The sequence below is a fragment of the Peromyscus maniculatus genome, chromosome 11 (assembly GCF_049852395.1).
Source record: "Peromyscus maniculatus bairdii isolate BWxNUB_F1_BW_parent chromosome 11, HU_Pman_BW_mat_3.1, whole genome shotgun sequence".
NCBI lineage: Eukaryota > Metazoa > Chordata > Mammalia > Rodentia > Cricetidae > Peromyscus > Peromyscus maniculatus.
Window position 1 is genome coordinate 57728835 of NC_134862.1, and position 19178 is coordinate 57748012.

Here is a 19178-nt window from a genome sequence, read left to right on the forward strand (position 1 = left end):
ATGCCTTGGGAGAGTGGAAGGCTCAGTCTTATCCCCAAAGGAACTGAACTCCCAGAATCCCCAGAAATTTGTATGAGATGAGAAAATAGCCCCAAGCTCCACAGAACAATGCATCTTGATTTCTGCCTTGTGAAATAGATCAGAGTAATAAGAGAGTCTATGCCTGCGTTCTTGACTGAAGCAAGCTGTGACATAGTAAGTTAACCATGTATTAACAAAACGGTGTTGTGAAAATCTGAAGGCTTTAATCTTAACTGTATATATTATTACTTGTCATATCTCAGCTTATTTTGACATATATTTCCTTTTGTTGACTAGAAAGGCCAACATTGTACAAAACTCAGCAGACTGATATTTTATAATTAAAAATAATATATCAATTAGTTATCTAGTATCCAGTTTGTATGGACCTGAAAACAAACACAAACAAATAACAATATGCAGACAGAGTGGGGCACATTTATATATTTAGGAAAATACAAACATATAACAAAAAACTAAAGTAAAAGAGGCCATAAATTTGGAAAAGAGCAAGGTTCCTGTTCATAGGAGGCTTTGAGGGGGAAAAATGTCATAGTTATAATATAAAGCCAAAAAACCAAAACTAATGAAAAAACAACTCTTTTGAACAAAGAAAATTGTTAATGGGTTAGCTTTCAGGTGACCTAATTAAATGAGGATGATCACATCAGATTTTTACTATAAAGTCTATCCCACATTATTAAATTCATAAAAATTAATTTCTCAAAAAAAGTTACAATTAAATTAATCTATACTACCTACATCTTTTTAGTAAATTAATTTTCTTTCATTCTGTTTAATGGACCTTCAGTTAGCAGAAACATTGTTATTTTATTTTAATTCACAAAATATAAAACATATGTTAATGAGGAAAATTCGTGTGTATTTTATTTATATTAAAATGCTGAAGTTTTTGTTAATATAGATACCATAGAAAATACCATCAATATGAATTTTGAGGAATCTTTAAAGTCTATTGCAGTTGAACTTTGTGGACTTGGAAATTTAAGTGGGCTTATTTTTATCTAACAATATTTTATTAGTACTTTGGAAATGTTATTGATTTTGATCATATCCATCCACCAGCACCTTCGTCCATCTCTCCTAGTACCTTGTAGCTGAAGTTTTCTCCAGTCCTGCCTGGCCCAAGGTCAGGACAATTCTCTCTCACCCGCCAGTTCCGCAGCTGCTCAGACCCAACCAAGTAAACACAGAGACTTATATTGCTTACAAAGTGTATCGCCGTGGCAGGCTTCTTGCTATCTAGTTCTATCTTAAATTAACCCATGTCTATTAATCTAGAAGTTGCCACATGGCTTGTGGCTTATTGATATCTTTACATGTTGCTTGTCATGGCCGCGGCTGGCAGAGTCTCCTGACTCAGCCTTCCTGTTCCCAGAACTCTCTTCTCTGCTTGTCCCACCTATAATTCCTGCCTGGCTCCTGGCCAATCAGCATTTTATTTATACAGAGCGATATCCACAGCAGTACCTGCCTCACCCAGACCCCTCTACTAACTTCATGATCTCCATTTTTTTTTTAATTTATATAATCCTATATGTATGGGTATTTTTCCTTCATTTATGTCAGTGAACCATGTGTCTGTTTAGTTCCTGTGGAGGCCAATAGAGAGTATCAGGTTCCCTGGAACATAAGTTAAAGAAAGTTATAAGGTGCCTTGTGGGAGCTAAGAACAGAATCAAGGTTCTCTGGGAAAGAAGCCAGTGCTCTTAATTGCTGAGCCTCTCCAACCACATGTCCTCCAATTTTTGTGTGACTAACAATTCCCTTAGCTCAGTCCGTGCTGCCATATGTGCATGGATTTAGGGTTAGCTACTGGAGCATATAGAGATATCCAGCTGCCCATCCCAGCAACCACCAACTGTTAATGAATCCCTGCATATGGGGTCCCTCCCTCATTCATGCTGGAATTTTGACTGGCTTGTTATTATGGCGGTCAGTGAACTTTTGGAGCTGAGTTATGTATTGAACAGCAGTGTCAGGTCTGGAAGGTTGATTTTACAACTCTCATTCCTATCTGCTGATTGTTTTATATATATATATATATATATATATATATATATATATATATATATAGATAGATATAGATAGATATAGATAGATAGATAGATAGATATAGTGTGTTTACTTTTAAAATAATAGATATCCCGGGGTTTTGACCAAATATTAATGTAATAATTGTTGTATTCATCTTATGTTTATGAAATATCTACATGTGGTTATAGGCATGAGCATACTATGTGAGATATTAATGTACATTAAAGTATTATTTAGAAATTATTCAACCATTTGCTGAGTCCTGACATCCCACAGCTAATTTAAAGTGAATGACTAACCTATTTATGGACTCATATTTCTAAGTTGTAGCTTCTAATTGCATTCTAGTATTTTTTTTTCAGGGAATTTAAAATTTAAAGCTTTGAAATTTTTATGGAATGCTGTTTATATATTAAATACCTCAACAGTTGATGTGATTAAACTGGAGTCTACAAATTAATCTCACGGGAAGAAATCTTTGAACATCTGTGAAATTCTATTTCAATTATTTTTAATTTTAGTTAAAATTGCATCAAGGCATCTCGAGAGTCCCCATTTATTCTCTTGTAACTTTCCTATTTCCACTTCAGACTACTTGTCAAGTTTGTAATTTTTATCTGATTGTTAATCACTTTCATATTGAGATGTCAGGATCAGTCAAAATTAAATTATGTCTGAAAACAAACTCAATTTTCACATTAAATGCAAAATGCTCTTTGAGGTCCAATGTATGTGACTCATAATTATGGAAGCTTAAATATATTTTTCATAGAAATTGTTATTACTTGTGTATTTTTATGTATTTCCTTCCAGTGTACAGAAATACTAACACACATACTAGTGAACACATGCACACACTCACATTCTTTCCAATTAGCCTGCTAGTCTGAGTAATTAAAAATCTTTAATGATGCTAAACTTTCTAATAAATTTTATGCTTTCCTTTCAAGAGTTAATATACTAATTTAGTTTGAGTTAAGATGTTCTTTATATAATTTTTCTCAAATAAAAGTAAAAATCTAGCCGGGCGGTGGTGGTGAACGCCTTTAATCCCAGCACTCGGGAGGCAGAGCCAGGTGGATCTCTGTGAGTTCGAGGCCAGCCTGGGCTACCAAGTGAGTCCCTGGAAAGGTACAAAGCTACACAGAGAAACCCTGTCTCGAAAAACCAAAAAAAAAAAAAAAAGTAAAAATCTTTGTATAATTTATTGTTCAATGTTTTGACATACGATCTCAGCTACTCTTCTAATATATATATATATATATATATATATAAAATTATTAAATTCTTAACCTTATATTGTGCCTTTGTATTTGTATCATAAATTCTGAACTTATATTTCAGCAATTGTCATGTAAACTAGCACGAAAAGCAAGCTACTGTCCATCCACCTGCATCCTCACCCCTTGTGATTTATTAGCTTAGTAATTTTGAGATGGACTTCACCAAGTTCCTCAGGTTGTTCTTGAACTTAACTTAGCCAAGGCAGACTATGTACTCTAGATCTCCATGCTTTACTTTCCTTAGTATCTTGAATTATGTGTTTGTGGCATCAAGGCCAGATATAAAATAAATCTTTTTATGTACAAAGCACCTCTGGCAAATGGATTAAAATTTGCTTAGATACAGTATAATATTATTTAGAAATAAAAAGAATAAAGAATTTTTTTGCAGGAACATAGACAGAATTTGAAAATACTTTCCTAAGCTAAATGAAAATAAAACTAACTTGTGTTGTCATTCAATTTTACAAGATTATAAAGTTGGTTTCATAGAATACAACATAATAATAATCACTAGAAATAAAAAAAAAATGGAAGGGAAATGTGGAGCCATTAAATAATAAATATCAAAACACAGGGCAAAAGGAAGATTTCTACAGTTTTAACACATAAGGATTATGCCAGTCCACTCTGAGATCATATCTCACTCAAAATATACTAATTAGAAGAGTATGAGTGTGCCCAATGCATAGAACTGTTTGAGGAGATGCAACTATGAATTCCACTAGTTTAATAATTACTCATTGTATACATTTATCAAATCATCACACTGTATTTAAAAATAAGAGCAAATATTGTACACTAGGTAAATATTTATTAAAAATTGAAAGGCACCAAATTCTTCAGGATATGCAAAATATTGAAACTCCATACAAATGACTAATCAATATACAGACTTTATGGATGAAGGAAATACTTATCCTAAGGAAGAAAGTAGACATTTTTAGATATAACTGATATATGGAAGTTGATGGTGATTATTAATGGCACAAAGTTCCTAACTCATTCTTTTTAAGATTATTGATATTGATATGTATTCATTTCAAAATTAGTGACTGAGTTTTAGGTTTGAAAGGCTTATGTTTTATATCTGAGTATCAAAATTTAGAGGAGACATTCCTCTTTATCTTTCTGCTTTGTCCTTACCCAATATATGTATAATAGACACACACACACATCTCTCTCTCTCTCTCTCTCTCTCTCTCTATATATATATATATATATATATATATATATATATATATATATATATATATAATATTACTTATCCAGATAAACCAGACAAAGACAGAGACAGGAGAGAGTAAGGATAGGAGGAGAAAGGAAAAGAAAGAATGATGAGATGGGGTTAATGATATATGGTAGTGATTGAAGAAGAGAAATGAATTTAAGGCAAGAAAACGGAGTGAATGCAGGTACCTGAAAAACTAACAAGGAACCATGGAGAGGAGAATGCTCCCACAGGCTCTGTGCAGGGGAACCAGGAAATAAGGAAGGGAGCTTCCATTGGTAGGGATGGAGAGAGGCAACACAGAGGGAAAGGGTAGAAGGAGGATAGAGAACACTAAGAGTATTTGAAGATGCCACAGGGATCATGTTTTGTTTTGTTTTTTTTTGTTTTTTTTTTTTGTTTTTTTTGCTATACTATTCAAAAGTGTGGTGTATAAATCTTAGACAGTTTAAATGAAGTTAGGCCTCTCAGGCTGACAGTGTTCCCCACCAGAGCCATAGACATCTGACAAGACCTCAAGTTCTAGGCATATGAAAACTGCTTTTTTGTTTTAATTCAAGTAACCCTCCAGACAGTAGAGGCTAATTCAATTCTCCTTTATCTCATCCCCAAAATTAAAGGTATGGTGCTGTTAGTGAAGATGTATTATACTTCACACTGAGGACTTGGAAGAGCGAAGTCTCCTTCGTAAAGATTAGTTTTCATAATACTATGTATAGAGCTATGTAAGCTGCCAAGACAGAAAATAATCAATAGTTCTACCCTACCTACCAAACCCATCTAACCACAAAATTGCCAGAATGACAAGATAGTCCAAAGGGAACTGGGGTTGGTATGTAAAATGAAAATAAAATAAAAAATAGTATTCCAATAATAATAATAATAATAATAATAATAATAATAATAATTTCAAGACTGCAATTTAAAAAGTTTAAACCAATGTAGGAACCTTCAATATATGGGAACTGCCATTAATGCACAGTGAAAATCCATCAAGCAGGGCCTTACAAACAGTAGACTTTCATTTTTACAGATTGTGGTTATCCTTTATTTCTGGATCATTTTTCTATTTATAGTTTATAATCTGTGCAAATATGTGTCTCTGGATCTATATCTGGTTTTTCTTTTCATTTTGCTCATTTTTTAGTTTTAGCCTATTCAGATTAATTTGCTTTTATTTTTATCTATTTTATTTTCCTTTTTCTTATTATTTTCTTTAATGCTTTTTTTTTAATAAGAGAGAGCAAGAAAGGATGTGGATTTGGGCAGTGAGGAGGTTGGCAGGTACAGAGAAGAGTTTGGGGAGATACCACCCTAATCAGAAAATAGTGTTTGAAAAACTCATTTGCAATAATAAACAGATAAGTAAATAATAAATAAAACTTAATGTTATATAAACATATTATCCAATAACTTGTTTTCTTTATTATTTTTTCCTCAACTTTAAAAGTCTTCATGTTTCATTTTCATGTGCTCTTACTTTTTACCTCTTCTTTTAGAAATCTTATGTTTCTTAATGGTACCAAAGTAAGAAAAGAAGATAATAAATACCTGTATGTTCTGTGTGTGTGTGGGTGTGGGTGGGTGTGGGTGTATGTGTGAATTTATCTTAGGCCTTTTTATTCAACTTTTCAGAAAAATAGTTGCTCCTCCCAGATTTATTTTTCAGTTTAGAAATTTCTCAGAGACTAGCGGCATGCCTTTAATCCCAGAGGAGGCAGAGGCAGGCAGATCTCTGTGAGTTTCGAGGACAGCCTACTCTACAAAGCGATTTCCAGGAAAGACTCCAGAGCTACACAGAGAAATTCTGTCTCAAAACTAACAAAGAAAAACAAAAACAAAACATAGCAAAAACAGAAATTCCCCAGGGACTAAACTTGCTGCTTGCTCTTCGAAGAGTAATGACGCTGCCGCAGTGGGCATTCCATCCTTTCTTTGAAGCGTCTTCAATTTCCAACCCTTAAATGTGATTAAGGGCTCAAAACTGTCAGGTGAGAATCATACTAGTGAAGCTTAAAAACTGATGCCATTATTTCCAAACAACTTTGCTCTCTGTCTTATATAAGTATAGTATTCAGAAATCAAGTATAGCATTTCAACTTTGATTGGATTACCTTAGTGATCCAATAAATGACTAATTTTCATTTTTTTAGTTTTAAACATAATCAAATCAAAATTTCTAAATAAATTATGATCAATTGGAAGAATTATCCTAACTCTTTTGGAATTGCTGTCACTGTTTCCAAATTACACATTAAATGAAAAAGAAATAAGCATTTGAAAAAAATACTATTTTATATATCAAAGATTTAAAAATAATTTTACAGAGAAGTGGTGATATTTTTTTTTCCGTGCTGAAATGTGATATTTTATTTGTGCTTTGATAAATAAAGCTTTCCTGGAGATCAGGGGGAAAAGGTCAGCAATTTTAGGTAAACAAAGTCAGGCAGTACATGATCTTAATCAGATCACTTTTTTTAATCAGGCAGGATCTCTGTGTGTTCAAGGCCATACTGGAGAACAGAACCAAGTGTGGTAACACAGGCCTTTAATCCCAGTACCAACCATAGAGACCTGGAGGTCTGTACAGACAGGTAGTGACAAGGAAGTGAGGTGACTGGGCTAAGAGACAATGAGAGGGCAGAAAAACAGGGCATACAAAGGTGTGTGTAGACAGGAAGTAACTCACATTTGACAGCTGCAGAGTTGGTGAGATAAGCTTGGCTGCTGGGTTTTCCTGTTTCCCTGATCTTTAAGCCTTTAATCCCTATATTTGACTCTGTGTTTTGTATTTAATAGGACCATTTAGAAATTCATCTACACGAATAAGATACTTTTATAAGAACCCCCTTTATGTATTGAATGCATGAAACAATGTGAACAAGACATTGTCTATCTTTGAATTATTTATTCAATAACATCTGTATATTTTGAAGTTCAAAGTTAGGAAATACTTCTCAGAAGAACATCCATGAATCTGTATCATCAATTCTGACTCATATGCTGCTATGTTAAGAGGTATGTCAGTTATTTTATAATGCCAGAGTATGAAATGCTGGAACAAAAGTTTTGAAGTTTTATTTGGTCAATAAATAATATACCTTATTAAAACATGTAAAATATGATATGTAAACTGCTTGCATAAGTATTTCTTCATATTTATGGAGTTAGGTTTAAGACATATCAAGCTTTCTTTTCCAAATAACTCTCAGAATAGCATTTGTTTATCCTAGTAAGATAACTCTTGAAAATATAGCCTCACTCACCCAATAGTATAAATGTCTTTACACACTAACTGTTGTGCCCATACCTGGGTAATCAAATAAACAAGTCCACAAAGGACTACACTGTAGACTAAGAGTGAAAGCAAGAGAATTTGCTGTGGGAGCAATGTGTTTAAGGTATTGTTGACCAACAAGTTATCACCGTTACATGGCTTTATGATTTGTATCTTGACCATGCTGTAGTACACCTTTATCATTGCTTAGGGCACTGTGGTTTCCCATTACTTTCTGAAGGTTTTTCGTTAGTATGGAGTAATTATATATAATAATGGTTTCCCTGTAGCATTTTCAAGCATGTGTACCATGTATTTTGACAATGTTCATCTTTTAACATTACCTTGTCCTGTTCTTACTGGGCCCCTTCCTCATCTCACATTGTCCCCGTGGACTTTGATGCTCCATGGAAACTTCTTAACTCTCCAGTTGTTGTTCATTGTTTTTGTTTTTGTTTTGGTTTTTTGGTTTTTTGAGACAGGGTTTCTCTGTGTAGTTTTGCACCTTTCCTGGAACTCACTCTGTAGCCCAGGCTGGCCTTGAACTCACAGAGATCTGCCTGCCTCTGCCTCTGGAGTGCTGGGATTAAAGGTGTGAGCCACCACCGCCCGGCTTGTTGTCGTTTTTTAAATTGTTTCTCCCTTTAAAGCACAGCTATCCAAATTAACAACTGCAGCTCCATAGCTACCAGCAGCGGTTAGCCACAAGTGCCATAGCCAGAGGGAATTCTGTTCCCTCAGGATCCAACTCGTAAAGTTATGAAGCAACTTAACTAAATCTCTATCCCTCAAAAGAGCTCAAGATTCAAAGGTTAAGGTGTAATTCTGCTCTTCAAAGAGACTGAATAACAAGCAGCTCACCTCCTCTCCTTGCTGGATTCCTCCAAATAGCCCTAAGTGCTTCTCCTGGCCCCTCCTTATAAACCCTTTCTCACCTGGCTCCTCCCTACCACTTCCTGTCAGCTAGTTGCTGACTCAGCCTCCTGACCTTGGGTTAATTTTGTTTAATCAAACACATCTTTGCGTCATGTCATTAAACAAATGTTCCAGAGCATAAAAAATAAGTAACACACCTTGAAATAATATTCTAAAATAATTGTTTGTTTTTTGTCATTATTTTTACTTAGTAGAATTTATAGAGATTTATTCTATTGTCAGAAAATGGCTTTAATTATACTGCTTTATTTAGACATGTTTATTATATTTTAGTAATGAAATGAAATACATTGATTTAGATGAAAAAAATATTTTAAGTTAGAGCCAAGAACACCAAATCTTTTAGAAATCTGTATATTAACTGCATCATTAAGGAAGTACAAATTTCAAAAAAATATTAGAAAGGGAAAGATTATAAATATGAACACCGAGGAATAAGCACAACTAAGTAAAATTGTGCCTTTAAAGTAGATTCTTGATTTTCATATTAAATTTTGTTGTATGTGGTAAACATGGAAATTATTATAATCAAATTAGTTATAAAATGTATTTTCAATGTGGTGATTAAAGATAGGTTTTAAAAGCATTATAGTTTGTAAATATTGAGTTACACTACATTTTGACATAAATTTGTTTCAACTTTTATTAAAACAAAAGTTTTTATTCTTTTTATATGTATAAACAAACATGGTTAATGTGTGAAAGCAGATTCACTTTCCCCAGAGTACCTCACACATAATTCAAAATAGAATGCTTCTCGTAACAGAAAACAACTTGTTAAGCATCATCTGCTGCTCTGTGCATTTGATGAGATTGACTGAGGCTCAAGTGTTCCAAAGAGAGACAAAGGTTTAATTACAGATGCAACAGTAGTTTTTACTTTTTATTCTGTCTTCTGGATACATTTGTATGCAGAAACATAAGTTACAGTGATGGCATCTTGCATTTTTGCATAATAAACTTTCGTTTCCAAACCATTTAGCAAATAACAGAATTCTCTATTGTATAATGAACAAGTGGGACAAAATCAGCTGTTTCTTGGACTTGTTATATTAATTTTTAGCTCTCCCTGCTAGTGATGTTCTCTGAGTAGAGCTTAGAGCAGGTGGGTTTTTCTAGAAAGCAATACAAATCATAGCAAGTGAAACAAATAACATACTACACACTTTCATTTTTCCTACTCATTCAGCGTTGATGTCTTAGCTAGTGCTTCTATTGCTATATTAAAACACGATGATCAAAAGTAATTTGTGGAGGAAAGGGTTTATTTTAGCTTGCTGTTCCACATTAGAGTCCATCACTGAGAGAAGTTGGAGCAGGAATATGGTGATACTTTATTTGTATTCAAATGTTATTTGTATGTTAATAAATAAAATTGCCCAGGGGTCAGAGATATTAGTAAGCCATAGGAAAACAGGGCAGTGGTGGCATATGCTTGTAATCCCAGCACTTGGTTGGCAGAGCTAGGTAGGTCTCTGTGTGTTCAGGGATACAGCCAGTATTGGATACACGTGCCTTTAATCTCAATACCAACCAATAGAAAACCTGGAGGTCTATACAGACTGGCCGTGATGAGGCGGTCATATGGTTGGGTTTACAACCAATGAGAAGGCAGAACAGAAACACTATAAAAAGACAGACACACAGGAAGTAGCTCTGGTTCAGAGAGGTAGAACCACTGCAGGAAGAAGGGTAAGGTATTTAGCTCTGAGCTCTGACCTCTTGGCTTTATTCTTTGCATTGGTTCTGTGTTTCTTATTTAATAAGACAGTTGGTTACATCTACACAGGAACTCAATAGAGAAGGAACCTGGAAGCAAGAGCTAATGCAGAGTCCATTGAGGAGTACTACTGAATGGATTATTTCCCATAGCTTGCTCATTTTGCTTTCTAATGGCACCCTTGACCACAGGTGTTGTATCACCCACAGTGAACAGGGACCTCTCACATAAATCATCAATCAAGAAAGTGTCCTATAGAATAGCCTTCAGGCCAATCTAATGGGGAAATTTTCTCAATCAACATATCCTTTGTTCAAAATGACTCTTGCTTGTATCAAATTGACATAGAAGTAGCAAGGTCAGCTATAATATAATTTTCTTTTACTTTAATTTTTGTTTACTTTTTGAAATTAAAAACATTTTATGTCACACAGTGGAAAGTACATGAAGACTTTCATTCATGTCAAAGTTCCCTTGGGGAAGGATGCTTGGACATACTTGAACGAACAATATCAGACACTGGCATAACCTCAGGGCAATGACACAGAACTATGAGTATCTTCATGATGATATCCTGATAGATACTAGTGAAAGAGGAAAAAATTCAGACTCATGAGTACTTTCATGGATTATATCCTGAGAAATACTAGTGAAAGAATATTGAATACTTAGCATCATTAATTATAAGCATATAATTATATATTATTTTTATACTTTAAGATTTCTCAATCTTTATTGTATTTGCATGGGTATTTTGCCTGTATTTGTGTATATTTATCATGTATGTGCATTACTCATGGAGGACTTAGGGAGTATTGAATTCTACAGAACTGTAAACATAGTTGATAGCAAGCATTCATGTCGGTTTTTTGATTAAATCTAGGTCCTATGAAAAAGCAGCCCATGCTCTAAACTGCTCAGATACCTCTTTATCCTTCACATTTTTGAATAGAAATTATTTCTATATTGAAATTATTTTCTATTGAAATTTGTCCCATCAGTTTTAAATAGGTTGTTAATTTGAAATATAATTTCAACTGAGTAAACTTTTGTTTCAAGACATTATGAAGAGATAACTTCTTTTCTAAATCTTCTGTTTTTGAATTATCTTCATATATCTTCAGCAAAATGATTATCATCAAGTATACCTAATAGCTACAGTTAGAGAACTAACAATTGTTAAAAATAAATCTGGGTTTTTAGTTGTGATTAAATCAAGAAAGAAAAACACACAACAATGCTTTTCTTTGTATTAAAATGTATTTGAAATAGAAATTTCCGTGTTATTTGATAGACAATGTCACTGTTCACAAAAATGCAGACTCAAGGTAAAGATACATGGTGACAGAGGACATTTGTGTTACTTCATCTCTAATATGGTTTACTTTTACATGGAAATGTAATCTAAACCAACAATTTTATATGAATATAGTTTTTGTAGCAGTCACTACTAAATTGTTTGATTAGAGAAATTTGACATAAGATAAAATAAAACATATGGGGAAATGATTTACAAAAATTGTTACATGTAATTAAATATAAATTTAAATTTTTGATACTATTCAATTTTAGATACATAAACAATATTTCCTGTTGCCTCACATATTTTTCATAATGTTAACTTGAAAGGCTTTAATAAAATACTAGAGGTTAACATTATTTGAAATCTGAATTGACACAGCCACTATTAAATCAATGTGGAGGGCCCTCAAAAAAGCAAAAAAAAAAAAATCTATCAGAATAACAGGTATACTACTATTGGGCATATACTGAAAAGACTAGAGTCTTTTGTAGTTTCTTGTACAGAAATATTTGCTCTTCCATTTCCATTGTTGCTCTATTCACAATATCCAGGGAATGGAAATAGCCTAAATTAACATCAACTGAAGAATTGCTCCTGAAATTGTGGTACATCTACACAATGTAACATTATTCAGCTGTTAATAAAAATGAACTTATAAAATTTTATGTAGGTGGAGGGAGCTAAAAACAATGACCCCAATTGAGAAAAACCAGACCCAGAAAGACAAACAGTTCACTTTCTTTTTGTGTGAGGATGGTAGGTTTTGTGATGGATGGTAGAAATGTTTCATTTCTCATTCTCACAGAAATTAGGTGGGCAATAACATACCTGTAGAGAGGAGGAGAGCTTCCAAGGAAATGAAAAGAGAAAGCAAAGTAATGTTATAAATTGATAAAGGGAAAATTATAAGATAGGGATCAAATGGAGTCAAGGATGAGAGAGGTGTAGCTAGAGTTTTCCTGCCTTGCCCACAGTCAGGACAAATCTTTGTCACCCGCCAGTCCCACAGCCGCTCAGACCCAACCAAGTAAACACAGAGACTTATATTGCTTACAAACTGTATGGCCGTGACAGGCTTCTTGCTAACTGTTCTTATAGCTTAAATTAATCCATTTCCATAAATCTATACCTTGCCATGTGGCTCATGGTTTACAGGCATCTTCGCATGCTGCTTGTCATGGCGGCGGCTGGCAGTGTCTCCTTCCGCCTTCCTGTTCTTTCTTTTCTCCTCTCTGTTAGTCCCGCCTATACTTCCTGCCTAGCCACTGGCCAATCAGTGTTTTATTTATTGACCAATCAGAGCAATTTGACATACAGACCATCCCACAGCAGAGAGGCAATAAAAAGAAGGGAAAATGTTCAAAAAATAATACTAAAGGTCTTTGAAAAAAAATGAAAATACCACCACTCTAGAAGTCTCCTAAAATACATATATGAAATTTACATGGAGTTACAATATAATGGGCAAAGAATACCCCAATCGGGCATCATATGCTACTAAATAAACCCCCAGTACCAGGAACATGATAAATGTGTTTGAGTCATTGGCCAAAGTCATTGGCCATAGACACCACCAAATATTAGTGTATATTGCCAATACTACTGGTTACCCTCTGCAACCTGATGGGAAAACCTTATTGCTAAAGATACCACAAGATTATATCATTAAACATGTAGAAATCTGACTGATACTTAACTGGAATTTTCATTCCTTTTTGCTAGCATTGATCATGCTGCACAGTGGTTTAACATATTACTGGAAGAAAAAAGCAATAATATTTCTCACCAAACTATATCCTATACACTATAATAAAGATCTTTTTGTAAGATATGCTCTCTTTTAAAAATAGTGGTATGAATACTATAGTAGTTACCAACTATGTTTTTAGTGCATTTGAGGTCTGTTCCATGTTCCAAAATAAAACCGCTTTGACATTGATGAAGCCAAGAACCTAGATAGGCCATTGGTACTCTGAGAAAAATCTACAATTAAATGAACATAGTAATAAAATGAATCCTATACCCATAGATCAGTGCATTTCTGAACCCTCATCAGAGAAGTCTCTTTTTGCAATCATGATTGACACTAAAATTAACAGCTGTATAGTAGTCTAAGAGTGAAAAGGTCTGGAGTGCTCAGCCCTAAATGGGATATCCACATTGTGCCCCAGCTGTCAATAACCAGGAATCTATGTGAAACGGGGTGGAAAGATTGTAAAAGCCAATTGTGGTGGATGATTTTAAGGAAATAGCTATTTCAGGACACAACAGGTTAGATGCACATACTAATTCACAGAAATTGAGGCCGAATGCACAAAAACAGCAGGACCTGAAACTAGAAATCCCAGCAAGTAGAAGGAGAAGTGAGTCCCAAATCCTATCCCTAGGAAGAAAGTTATTCAACAATTGATAGCTTCTGGAGAGGGCAAAAACATGTTTCCTTCAAGAGAGTGACACTGAGTGTATAAACCATATTTCAGAACAGGCCCCATCCCTAGAAGATGGCTAACATGAGTCAAACTACGTGTTTTATTTTCATTTTGGTTTTAAAAGAGATAAAGAACATGAAGTTAATTTGGGAAGGGTAGATTCTCGGGGAGAAAAAAGAATGTGATAAAATTAATAAAAATAAAATTAGTTAAAGATGGTTAATTAAACACTAAACCTAGATGTAACTAGTTAATGATTCTTCATAGTGAGATCTATGGAGTAAATGGAATGATATTTGTCACTTTGTAAATATAAGACTGAAGTATAAATGATAGAAGCATGAATATGTACAGACTGCATAGTACATGAGCCTGAGTTAAGCAATAAGACCTCCAGTGTGAGGTTGATAGGTGTATGTATATTGTAATAGAACAATGTGGACAATGTCAGCTTCTTAGAAAAAGCTAAATTTCAGCACTGACTAATGCATCCTATCTCTAATAAATTTTAGGGAATAAAATTCTCATAAATCAGGAATTGATATAATCCATATAATTACTGCACTATTTTAGCCATTAAATTACTCCACAGAGCACCAATACATATGAAGATAAAGCAAAAAAAACTCAATTATTTCTTTCTTTTTCATCTAATTAAGTAAAACAAAAAATTATGAAATCTTGTTTGAAAAATGAAATTTTAAAAAGGTAATTTTAAGTACCTTTTTTAAAATTTTAGTTTTTTTAATTTTAAGTTTTTAAGTCTTAAAAATCTATGTAAAAATGTTTCCTCTGAATCACAAATTTTGTCTAAAATACTTTACCTCTGCTGTATATATCATTTTATTTATCATTAAAATTTGTATATACTTACAATATTTATTTCAATTTTTCCATAATTTTATATAGTGTCATTTTAGGTAACCTCTGTTTTTCTATTCATTGCAAAATAACTTATTTATTTAAAAAATTACTAAGAGCATCTCTAGCTATAATTTCTATGGTCATGTAATTAAGGTTGACATATACTAAAGACCATGTAACAATTAGTATATACATTATTTGTTCATGACCCTAATTGAGGCTTAGCTTCTGTTTCATATATTTAGGATCTATTATATTTTCTCCTAGTTCAGAGTTCCAGTAAGCACATTAACTGATACATCAAACAGGTTGAAAAAGCAGAAGAGCTTTGTAGCAGTATTAAGTTATGCATAACCATTTTCAGATGAGATTCCCCATAGATTTATCCAACTGTAACAGATTTCAAAAAGAAAATACTAATATATTCTTTTTAGAACAAGGAGCCACGCTTTGTATCTGAGGTTAAACATCCCTGGCAATGTACTTATTTATAAGTGTATGAAGAAGCAGCAGAGCTGTGATAGCTCTACTGTTTATAGCCTTGCAGATTCAACTGCCTCAAGCCCAGAGACTTCATTGAAGAGCAAATAAATTTAGCTTATTTCAAAAATCATAGGCCATGAACTAAGTGAACACATTTCAAGAGAAGCATAAGTAATTACATATAAGTAAGTGATCATAGTGTAATTTCCCCTCATTACTTCTAGAAACATAAGAGGATATTATAACTAGCATAACTGAGACTATATAGTTTGAATATAAAATATATTTTTCTACTTATTCTTTTATTATAATGTTAATTGTTATTACTATTATCAGTTAGCTTCCCTAGCATTATTAAGAGAATAAAATCTTTATCAATTTTAATTCCATGTTTATTTTAAATAAAATTTAACAATATATTAGGATATCAATACAAGAATTTATGCTGTGATTTGTTTTATATATATATATATATTAAACTGAAGTTATTTTGAAAAGTAAAACTAACTGATAACTTTGTCAATAATTACACTAGATAAATAAAACTTCTGTGATCTTATGAACCTGAATCTTTGAAACATTTTATAATGTAACAAAACAAATATATAAACAGAAATTTGAATCTGGACAATAAATAGAATTGTGGACAAGAAAGTAATATGGTCTGAAGTAGAACAATGTTTTCATTAAATTATTTATTTGAGATCCCACAATTTTCTTTTTATGTAGGCATACTTTCTTCTTTCAATGTATCCCAAAGATTTTGGCAAGGTTTTTTTTCATTTCACTTCTATGAAATTTTTTTCCCAATTTAATTTCTTTAGCAACTCATTCATTGTTCAACAGTGTGATGTTTATTCTCGGTGATTTTCTTTTATTTTTTTTATATGTAGATTTTCATGTTACTTAGATCTAGCTTCATTCCACTCTGGTAAAGAGAATGAACTTTTTTGTACTTCTTAGGCTGCTTCATACCATAATATGTGGTCTATTTGAGAGAACATTCCACAAATTGCAAAAATAACATGTATTTCTAGAGTTTGGTTATTTTTTAGATGTTGGTTAGATCTATTAGGGTTATAATGTCACTTGGTTCCAGTATTTACTTGTTTTTCATATGGATGACCCATCCATTGATTAAATTAGTGAATTTAAATATTCCATATAACTATTTTGGGAGTCTGTAGATTCTAAGCTAGAATCTGTAATCTTATATCTAGTAGCATTTATTATAGGAAATTGAATACAATGTGTTTAGACTGCTGTCTTGAATGACTGTCCTCTGAGTCAAGCAAAACCCATGTTTGGGAGTTCATCTTTTCCTCCTTGCAAAATGATTATAGCAACTAGGAGTATCAATTATTTACATCCCCTCAGGTGTAGATGCGCAAGGTCACAAAACTCCCATCTGAATATTTAGACTATCTCTACTACCTATTATGTGCAAGTCTCCCTTAATTGCACATGGTCTCAGTGAAGAGCTAGAGCATATATACTGGATTAGATGAGGGGGAAAGTGTGCTTCTATGTGGATACTGGCTATGGAGAAGTCCTCATTCCTGTTGGCCTTCTACATATCTGGTTAAGGTGAGGAGCAGTCACACTCCTCTTAGAAAGCTGGTACTGATGCTTTGTAAGGAAGCCCAATAAACTCATTGATTCTACACACTATACATTGTCAGACTCATCCAGGTTTGTGACTAGGACCTTATGAGAAGGAGTGGAGTTGTGAGGAGGTTTCAGTGTCGTCAATCTTTTCTTCTTTGTTTGTGACCACCAAATCTTGGAACTGTGGGCTTTTCTTGACTTCTACTCCATTCAGTACCTCTCTTATTTACTTTGAACATCTAACACTCAGCATTTCTGGATGTCTGTTTTCTCACTTTCTACTATTGACTTTGGTCCTTTCTTGCCTTTTCACAGTTCTCTTATCTTTCTGCAGTAATCAAGTCTTTTATTTCTGGATTTTCAGGAATTTGGAGGAACATATTCTTTCTATTTCCACCTTTACATTTATCAAGCATAAAGTTAGGACTTTGTTGTGGCATTCAAATCATCTAGATGTTGCAATTATTTCATGATCTAAATGAATTAATTACTGGCAAATGCAAAAAAAAGTGTGTAACTCTATAAGGAAGTTTGCAATATTAGGGTTTATAAATTATTATATTATTATTTTATTAATACAATGGATGTTTACAAAAATAGTGCTTTTTCTGCACAATGAAATTGGCAAAGTAGTATAACAGCAATTTACTTTCTTATGCATCCTGAAATATTAGGCTCGATAATACATATGAATATTGTATGTATTTGTGCCCAAGCAAAATTATTTCATCTTTCTTCTAAGAAAATACATTCCTAGCTAACTTTTTCATCAATTTCTCATCTTTATAGTTAAAAGTTAGCAAAAAATGAAAGGTTAAAATCTAAACAATGTCTATGTGTATGTGTATTACACAAAAACTGTTACTCATATGATACATGATAATTTATTTCATCCATCTGCAAAAAAAACCCCTAGTTTTTCTCTCTAATAGGACAATCTTATATTTCCTACACAGCTTATATCTTTAGCTAACAAATAAAAACACCACTTCATATATTTTTCTCACAATGCCTACTCACACTTTCATGTTTTATTTTCTACTTAGAATTATTGTCCAAAATATGTAGCTATGTAAATATTAATATATTATTGAATGTCTAGATAAAAAGCAGTGCTTTTTATTTAATTCATAATAAGCTTAGCATCAAAGTACATATGAAATTTTAACTCTTTTAATTGAAAATTTTTCATGAAAGATACCTTGGATATGTTTCCCCCCCTCAGTTATTCCCAAATCTTCCCCACCTCCCTATGCACCCACACGACTTGATTTTCTTTTTTGCTCTTCCCCTCTATAAAAGAAAAACACATAAAATTCCCACAAAACAACACAAAAGTGGAAATGAAAATAAACAAGCAAAATATCAGGAAGAATAAGAATATCCAAGTAATAATGATGTAAATTAATTCTACAAAAATACTATTGAGTTGTTTTGTGATGGCCAACTATTCCTGATCATAGAGTCTACCTGAAATGTATTGTCAGTATACTCAATGACATTGCACTGGATAAAGCTGATTTTTCCATTGCAAGCAGATGTCCCTTGTACATACCACCTTGGTTAAAATGGAAGCCTGTGTCCACTTTTCCCTCTGAGTGCTAGGGTATAGAATGTTTTGTACTCATGCAGACCTTGCTTGTATATGTTGCCACAGTCTCTGTGAGTTCATATGTTCATGGTTCCTCTTGTGTCAGAAAGACAGTTTTCTTGAAGTTGTCCATCATTTCTGGCTTTTAAAATCTTGGATATTTTTCCTGATTTTTGAGAAAATGTCTCTCTAGGTAGCCCTGGTTTTCCTGAAAGTCACTATGTGGATTATGTTGGCTTCAAACTGATAGAGATATCCCTGTCAATGCATCCCTAGTGCTAGGTAGGATTGAAGGCATGTGTGACTACAATCAGTCCTCTCACAGTCTTTCTGCCTCCTCTTCCACACAGATCCATTGGACATGAAGGGAGTAC